Raw genomic sequence first — 7,500 nt, forward strand, 5'->3', positions numbered from 1 at the left:
GATAGACAAATGAAAGTAATCCAAGTACCTTGAGTTATAAGGTTTCAGAATATATATGGTTATAGTGGTCTATCTGCAAAAACTTAGGAGGAGTTTGTGAATAATCTCTAACCTAACCATACCCCACCTAACTTTAACCCTTAACCCTAACCAAAATATTTTTTTAATGAAATATAGTCATTCAAGTACCTGGAGTGATAGGGTATCAGAATATATATGGTTATAGGGGTCTATCTCTAAAACCCTAGGAGGAGCTAGTGAACAAATAAACAAACAAGCAAACAAACAAAAAGACAGACAGACAAATGAAAGATAGTTATCCAAGTACCTTGGGTTATAAGGTTTCAGAATATATATGGTTATAGGGGTCTATCTGCAAAAACCTAGGAGGAGTTCGTGAATAATCACTCACCTAATCATACCCCACCTAACTTTAACCCTTAACCCTAAAGAAAATATATTTTTCAAATGAAATATAGTTATCCAATTACCTGGAGGAATAGGGTATCAGAATATATATAGTTATGGGGTCTGTCTCTAAAACCCTAGGAGTTCGTGAACAAACAAAGAGACAGACAGACAGACAGAGGCTATTACTTTATTATAGTGTGTGTATATATATATATATATGTATATATATACATACATATATATATATATATATATATACATACATATATTATATATATATATATATATATATATATATATATATATATATATCATAATGATAAAGTAGTAGCCTCTGTCTGTCTGTCTGATTTTTTATTTGTTTGTTTGTACACGAACGCCTCCTAGGGTTTTAGAGATAGACCCCATGACCATATATATTCTCACATCAGGTACTGATAATTATATTTCACTTCGAAAAAAAATATTTTGGTTAGGGTTAAGGGTTAAAGTTAAGAGTTTTATGTAGTATCCCCTGAAGTCGCGTATTATTTTTTGTGACTTAAGAATTAATATGATTAAAAAACCATTGTATGTATCCATAAATATTGTTTACATTTATGAAATTAATGTTGCCACAAACTATGATAGCTTTTGTAAGAAGAAAGCATGTTTATAGAAAATGGTTGTATAATTTTACCAAATGTTGAAATATTGGTTATTTTCATTTAATTTTTGTGCGGGCGGAAATAGTTCATTCACAAACCCCAATAACAATATATATTCTGAAGATAAATAAACTAGATACATATCTTCACCTTTCAGCTGTAGACATTTATTGTGAATCCACATACACACATGCACATACACACGCACGCAAAAGAATGTGTACACATGATATTTGTGTTTGCATGTATTTTCAAACTAGGGTTTCCCAACTTCCGGAGGGAGGGCGCAAACCTGGGAGGGAGAGTATTTAATTCAAAAAAATATTTGGCTATGGTTAAGGGTTAAAGTTAGGTGGTTTATGGTGAGGGAACACGCCACTACTGTAGTCCCCCCTTAAGTTATTATTCTTGTAACATAAGAATCAATAATTAAATAAACCATTGTATGTGTTCATAAATATTGTTTATATTATGAAATTAATGTTGCCGCAAACAATGCTAGCTTTTGTAAGAAAAAATCATGCAAATGGAAAATGATTGTATAATTTTACAAAATATTGAAATATTGTTGCTGTTTTTTAATTTTAGTGCGGCGGAAATTTATCATTTACAAACTTTCCTTAGGTTTTTCCAAATAAACCCCTATAACCATATATATTCTGAAGATAAATAAAGTAGATACATTTCTTCACCTTTTAGCTTTTATTTTCAATCCACACACACACTTACACACGCACGCAAAAGAATGTGCACATGATATTTGTGTTTGTGTATGCTTGTATTTTCAAACTAGGGTTTCCCAACCTTTGGGTATGGGGCCGGACATCTGGGAGGGGGAGTGTTTAAAGCTATATTTCATTTAAAAGATATTTTGGTTAGGGTTAAGGGTTAAAGTTAGGTATGGTATGGTTAGGTTAGGATTATTCACGAACTCGCAGCAAAGCGCGGGGTAATTGGCTAGTATATATATATATATATATATATATATATATATACACATATATACATGGATATATATACATATATATATATATATTAGCTAGTACACATATATACATGTATATATATATTATATATATATATATATATTTATACATATATATATACAACACTGAATGGGTCCCAGTAATTAGAGATACATTTTGATACCCACAATGCACTTAAATTCTAAACCATCAACATCGGGAGACTCAATGGAGGCCGACATACAGAAATTGAAACACGGTACTGCCAAGGACTCGAACCCAGCAATCACATGACAAGTGCCGTAGTAACTTACCAACTACGCTATCAAGAGAGATATATGTTGAGAGCACTTGTCATGTGATTGCTGGGTTCGAGTCCTTTGCAGTACCGCATTTCAATTTCTGCATGTCGGCCTCCATTAAGTCTCCCGATGTTGATGGCTTAGAATTAAAGTGCATTGTGGTTGTTAAAATGTATCTCTAATTCACTGGGACCCATTCCGTGTTTTACAAATACTTTCTCGCATTTGTATACTTCCAATTGTACTATCATAGTGGAGATGGGTTAAACACAAAATTTCATGTATGTGTATGTAACTCGAGCATACAAATATATAAGAAAAGCTGCGCTCAACTTATATCTCTCTTGATAGCGTAGTTGGTAAGTCACTGCGCACTTATCATGTGATTGCTGGGTTCGAGACCTTAGCAGTACTGCATTTCAATTTCTGCATGTCGGCCTCCATTGAGTCTCCCAATGTTGATGGCTTAGAATCAAAGTGCATTGTGGCTGTTAAAATGTACCTCTAATCCACTGGGACCCAATGATTGTTGTACAAATACTTTCCCACGTTTGTATACTTCCAATTGTACTATCATAATGGAGATGGGTTAAACACAAAATTTCATGTATGTGTATGTAACTCGAGCATACAAATATACAAGAAAAGCTGCGCTCAACTTATGTATCTCTTGATAGCGTAGTTAGTAAGTTACTACGGCACTTGTCATGTGATTGCTGGGTTGGAGTCCTTGGCAGTATTGCATTTCAATTTCTGCATGTCGGCCTCCATTAAGTCTCCCGATGTTGATGGCTTAGAATTAAAGTGCATTGTGGTTGTTAAAATGTATCTCTAATCACTGGGACCCATTCCGTGTTGTACAAATACTTTCCCGCGTTTGTATACTTCCAATTGTACTATCATAGTGGAGATGGGTTAAACACAAAATTTCATGTATGTGTATGTAACTCGAGCATACAAATATATAAGAAAAGTTGCGCTTAACTTATATCTCTCTTAATAGCGTAGTTGGTAAGTCACTGCGCACTTGTCATGTGATTGCTGGGTTCGAGACCTTGGCAGAACCACATTTCAATTTCTGCATGTCGGCCTCCATTGAGTCTCCCAATGTTGATGGCTTAGAATTAAAGTGCATTGTGGTTGTTAAAATGTACCTCTAATCACTGGGACCCAATCATTGTTGTACAAATACTTTCCCGCGTTTGTATACTTCCAATTGTACTATCATAGTGGAGATGGGTTAAACACAAAATTTCATGTATGTGTATGTAACTCGAGCATACAAATATACAAGGAAAACTGCGCTCAACTTATATCTCTCTTGATAGCGTAGTTATTAAGTTACTACGGCACTTGTCATGTGATTGCTGGGTTCGAGTCCTTGGCACGCAAAAGAATGTGTACACATGATATTTGTGTTTGTGTATGCATGTATTTTCAAACTAGGGTTTCCCAACTTCGGGAGGGAGGACGCAAACCTGGGAGGGGGAGTATTTAATTTAAAAAAAAATATTTGGCAAAGGTTAAGGGTTAAAGTTAGGTGGTTTATGGTGAGGGAACACGCCACTACTGTAGTCCTCCCTTAAGTTTTTATTCTTGTAACATAAGAATCAATATAATTAAACAAACCATTGTATGTGTTCATAAATATTATTTATATTTTATGGAATTAATGTTGCCGCAAACAATGATAGCTTTTGTATGAAAAAATCATGCAAATGGAAAATGATTGTATAATTTTACCAAATGTTGAAATATTGCTTTTTTCATTTAATTTTAGTGCGGCGGAAATTTATCATTTACAAACTTTCCCTAGTTGTTTTTTCTTCAAATAAACCCCTATAACCATATATATTCTGAAGATAAGTAAAGTAGATACATTTCTTCACCTTTTAGCTTTTATTGTCAATCCACACACACGCTTACACACGCACGCAAAAGAATGTGCACATGATATTTGTGTTTGTATATGCTTGTATTTTCAAACTAGGGTTTCTCAACCTTCGGGTACGGGGGCGGACATCTGGGAGGGGGAGTCTTTAAAGCTATATTTCATTTAAAATATATTTTGGTTAAGGTTAAGGGTTAAGTTAGGTATGGTATGGTTAGGTTAGGATTATTCACGAACTCGCAGCAAAACGCGGGGTAATTGGCTAGTATATATATATATATATATATATATATATATATATATATATATATGTATATATATATATATTTTTGTTTATATATATATATATATATATATATATATATATATATATATTGCCGAAACCACAGGGAAAATAAAGTCGGAATACTGAACGTTTCCCTGTGGTTTCGGCAATATCTTTTCGTCACGCGTTATTGTGATTATTTTTGCACATATACTTATATATATGTATATATATATATGTACATATATATAATATATATATATATATATATATATACAACACTGAATAGGTCCGAGTACTTAGAGATACATTTTGATACCCACCATGCACTTTAATTCTAAGCCATCAACATCGGGAGACTCAATGGAGGCCGACATGCAGAAATTGAAATGCGGTACTGCCTAGGACTCGAACCCAGCAATCACATGACAAGTGCCGTAGTAACTTACCAACTACGCTATCAAGAGAGATATATGTTGAGCGCACTTGTTAGTAAGTTACTACGGCACTTGTCATGTGATTGCTGGGTTCGAGTCCTTTGCAGTATTGCATTTCAATTTCTGCATGTCGGCCTCCATTAAGTCTCCCGATGTTGATGGCTTAGAATTAAAGTGCATTGTAGTTGTTAAAATGTATCTCTAATCACTGGGACCCATTCCGTGTTGTTCAAATACTTTCTCGCGTTTGTATACTTCCAATTGTACTACCATAGTGGAGATGGGTTAAACACAAAATTTCATGTATGTGTATGTAACTCGAGCATACAAATATATAAGAAAAGCTGCGCTCAACTTATATCTCTCTTGATAGCGTAGTTGGTAAATCACTGCGCACCTATCATGTGATTGCTGGGTTCGAGATCTAGGCAGTACCGCATTTCAATTTCTGCATGTCGACCTCCATTGAGTCTCCCGATGTTGATGGCTTAGAATTAAAGTGCATTGTGGTTGTTAAAATGTATCTCTAATCACTGGGACCCAATGATTGTTGTACAAATACTTTCCCACGTTTGTATACTTCCAATTGTACAATCATAATGGAGATGGATTAAACACAAAGTTTCATGTATGTGTATGTAACTCGAGCATACAAATATACAAGAAAAACTGCGCTCAACTTATATATCTCTTGATAGCATAGTTAGTAAGTTACTACGGCACTTGTCATGTGATTGCTGGGTTCGAGTCCTTCGCAGTACCGCATTTCAATTTCTGCATGTCGACCTCTATTAAGTCTCCCGATGTTGATGGCTTAGAATTAAAGTGCATTGTGGTTGTTAAAATGTATCTCTAATCCACTGGGACCCAATCATTGTTGTACAAATACTTTCCCACGTTTGTATACTTCCAATTGTACTATCATAGTGGAGATGGGTTAAACACAATATTTCATGTATATGTATGTAACTCGAGCATACAAATATATAAGAAAAGCTGCGCTCAACTTATATCTCTCTTGATAGCGTAGTTAGTAAGTTACTACGTCACTCATCATGTGATTACTGGGTTGGAGTCCTTGGCAGTACCGCATTTCAATTTCTGCATGTCGACCTCCATTGAGTCTCCCGATGTTGATGGCTTAGAATTAAAGTGCACATTGGTTGTTAATATATATATATATATATATATATCTATATATATATATCAAGGACTACTATTACACAGGACGTGCGCACCCAGATCCCTGGGTCCGCTAGCGGAGGCCATTGCTTTCTTTGTTACCTAATATTTCATATTGGACAAATATATCAAAACTAGAAACCTAACATTGTATATAGGACTAATATATCAACTATTCACTTATTCAATGCAGTGTAAGTAATAAACATTTATAGTGAAATAAGAAACTATTTTTAAGGCACTGTTATGCTTTGAAATGCCAATTATAGCCGGACTTAGCAGGTATTATTGTATGAGGTTAGTGGACATCAGGGTTGGCGATTTTTTTTTTTTTTTTTTTTTTTTTATCTTTTAAAAAAATATAACAAAAAATCGATTTTTCATTATCTAAATCAGATTTATTTGATTTAAATGTTGTTGTTTTTTATATAGATTTTGAATATTGTGGGATTACTATCTGATATGCGATCTGATTGCTAGAGGACATTTTTAGCATATCAATATAAGGAGTAGTGTTATGGACTTGCCACAAGTATACAAGGAACAGTATAAGCCGTATGTGAGGACGGTATGCTCAGGTTCACTCGATTCCTCCAAGAGTTTTCTCATCTTGGTGACATTTGCTGCATTGTCTGTCACAACAATTCCAGTGTGACAACCAAAATCTTGTTCAGTCTTCTTGATCGAATTTTGTACAAGTTGTAGAAGATATTCAGCAGTGTGAGGTTTCCTTGATGCTATTGTGTCAACTAAATAAATCTGACCAGTGGATGTTGTTAGAGTGACACATATTATAGGCTCATTATGGATGTTAGACCATCCATCAATTGAAAGACATACAGTTTCATTATTCAGGTCATCTGCACATTTTTTATGTTCCTTCTCATACACAAGATCCAAGTACTTATCAGAAATATATTTTCTGGATGGAGGAATATAACCTGGCCTCAGGTTCTGAACCATCTTGAAAAACTGAGGATGCTGAACAAGACGAAATGGTGAATTTGTAGCAAATATAATTCTTGCAACTTCTTTGTCGAGATTTTCCTTTTGAGAGGCTGAAGTTTTTATGATAAATCTGTCCAGAGATGTTGATTATTTTCTTTTAGATCTAAATGATTTAGCAGAAGTGGCGCCATTGGAGGAGTCTGATAGTGACCTCTTTAATGGTGTAGTCAGGTTTGTAGATAATTCAAGCGGAGTCGATGATGAAGGGATTGAAGCTGTTGATACAGATCCTGATATGGAAACAGAAAATCTTAGCATGTTGCATAATTTATAAATGAATAAATAGGTAAATGAATACAGTATGATTTAGGCTACTTTTGAGTACAGTAGTTATTTTTTAAAATAATGATCATATTCACATAAGCCACTAAATTATTTGGAAATAATTAACA

General features: G+C 34.3%; 1 pseudogene; it reads left to right on the forward strand.

The window, feature by feature from the left end:
* LOC143040430 (angiotensin-converting enzyme-like) overlaps positions 1–7,500 on the forward strand; it is a 75,505-nt pseudogene that overhangs the window by 24,118 nt on the left and 43,887 nt on the right.

Source organism: Oratosquilla oratoria, chromosome 28 (assembly GCF_046742065.1).
Source record: "Oratosquilla oratoria isolate Oo_2021 chromosome 28, ASM4674206v1, whole genome shotgun sequence".
Taxonomy (NCBI): Eukaryota; Metazoa; Arthropoda; class Malacostraca; order Stomatopoda; family Squillidae; genus Oratosquilla; species Oratosquilla oratoria.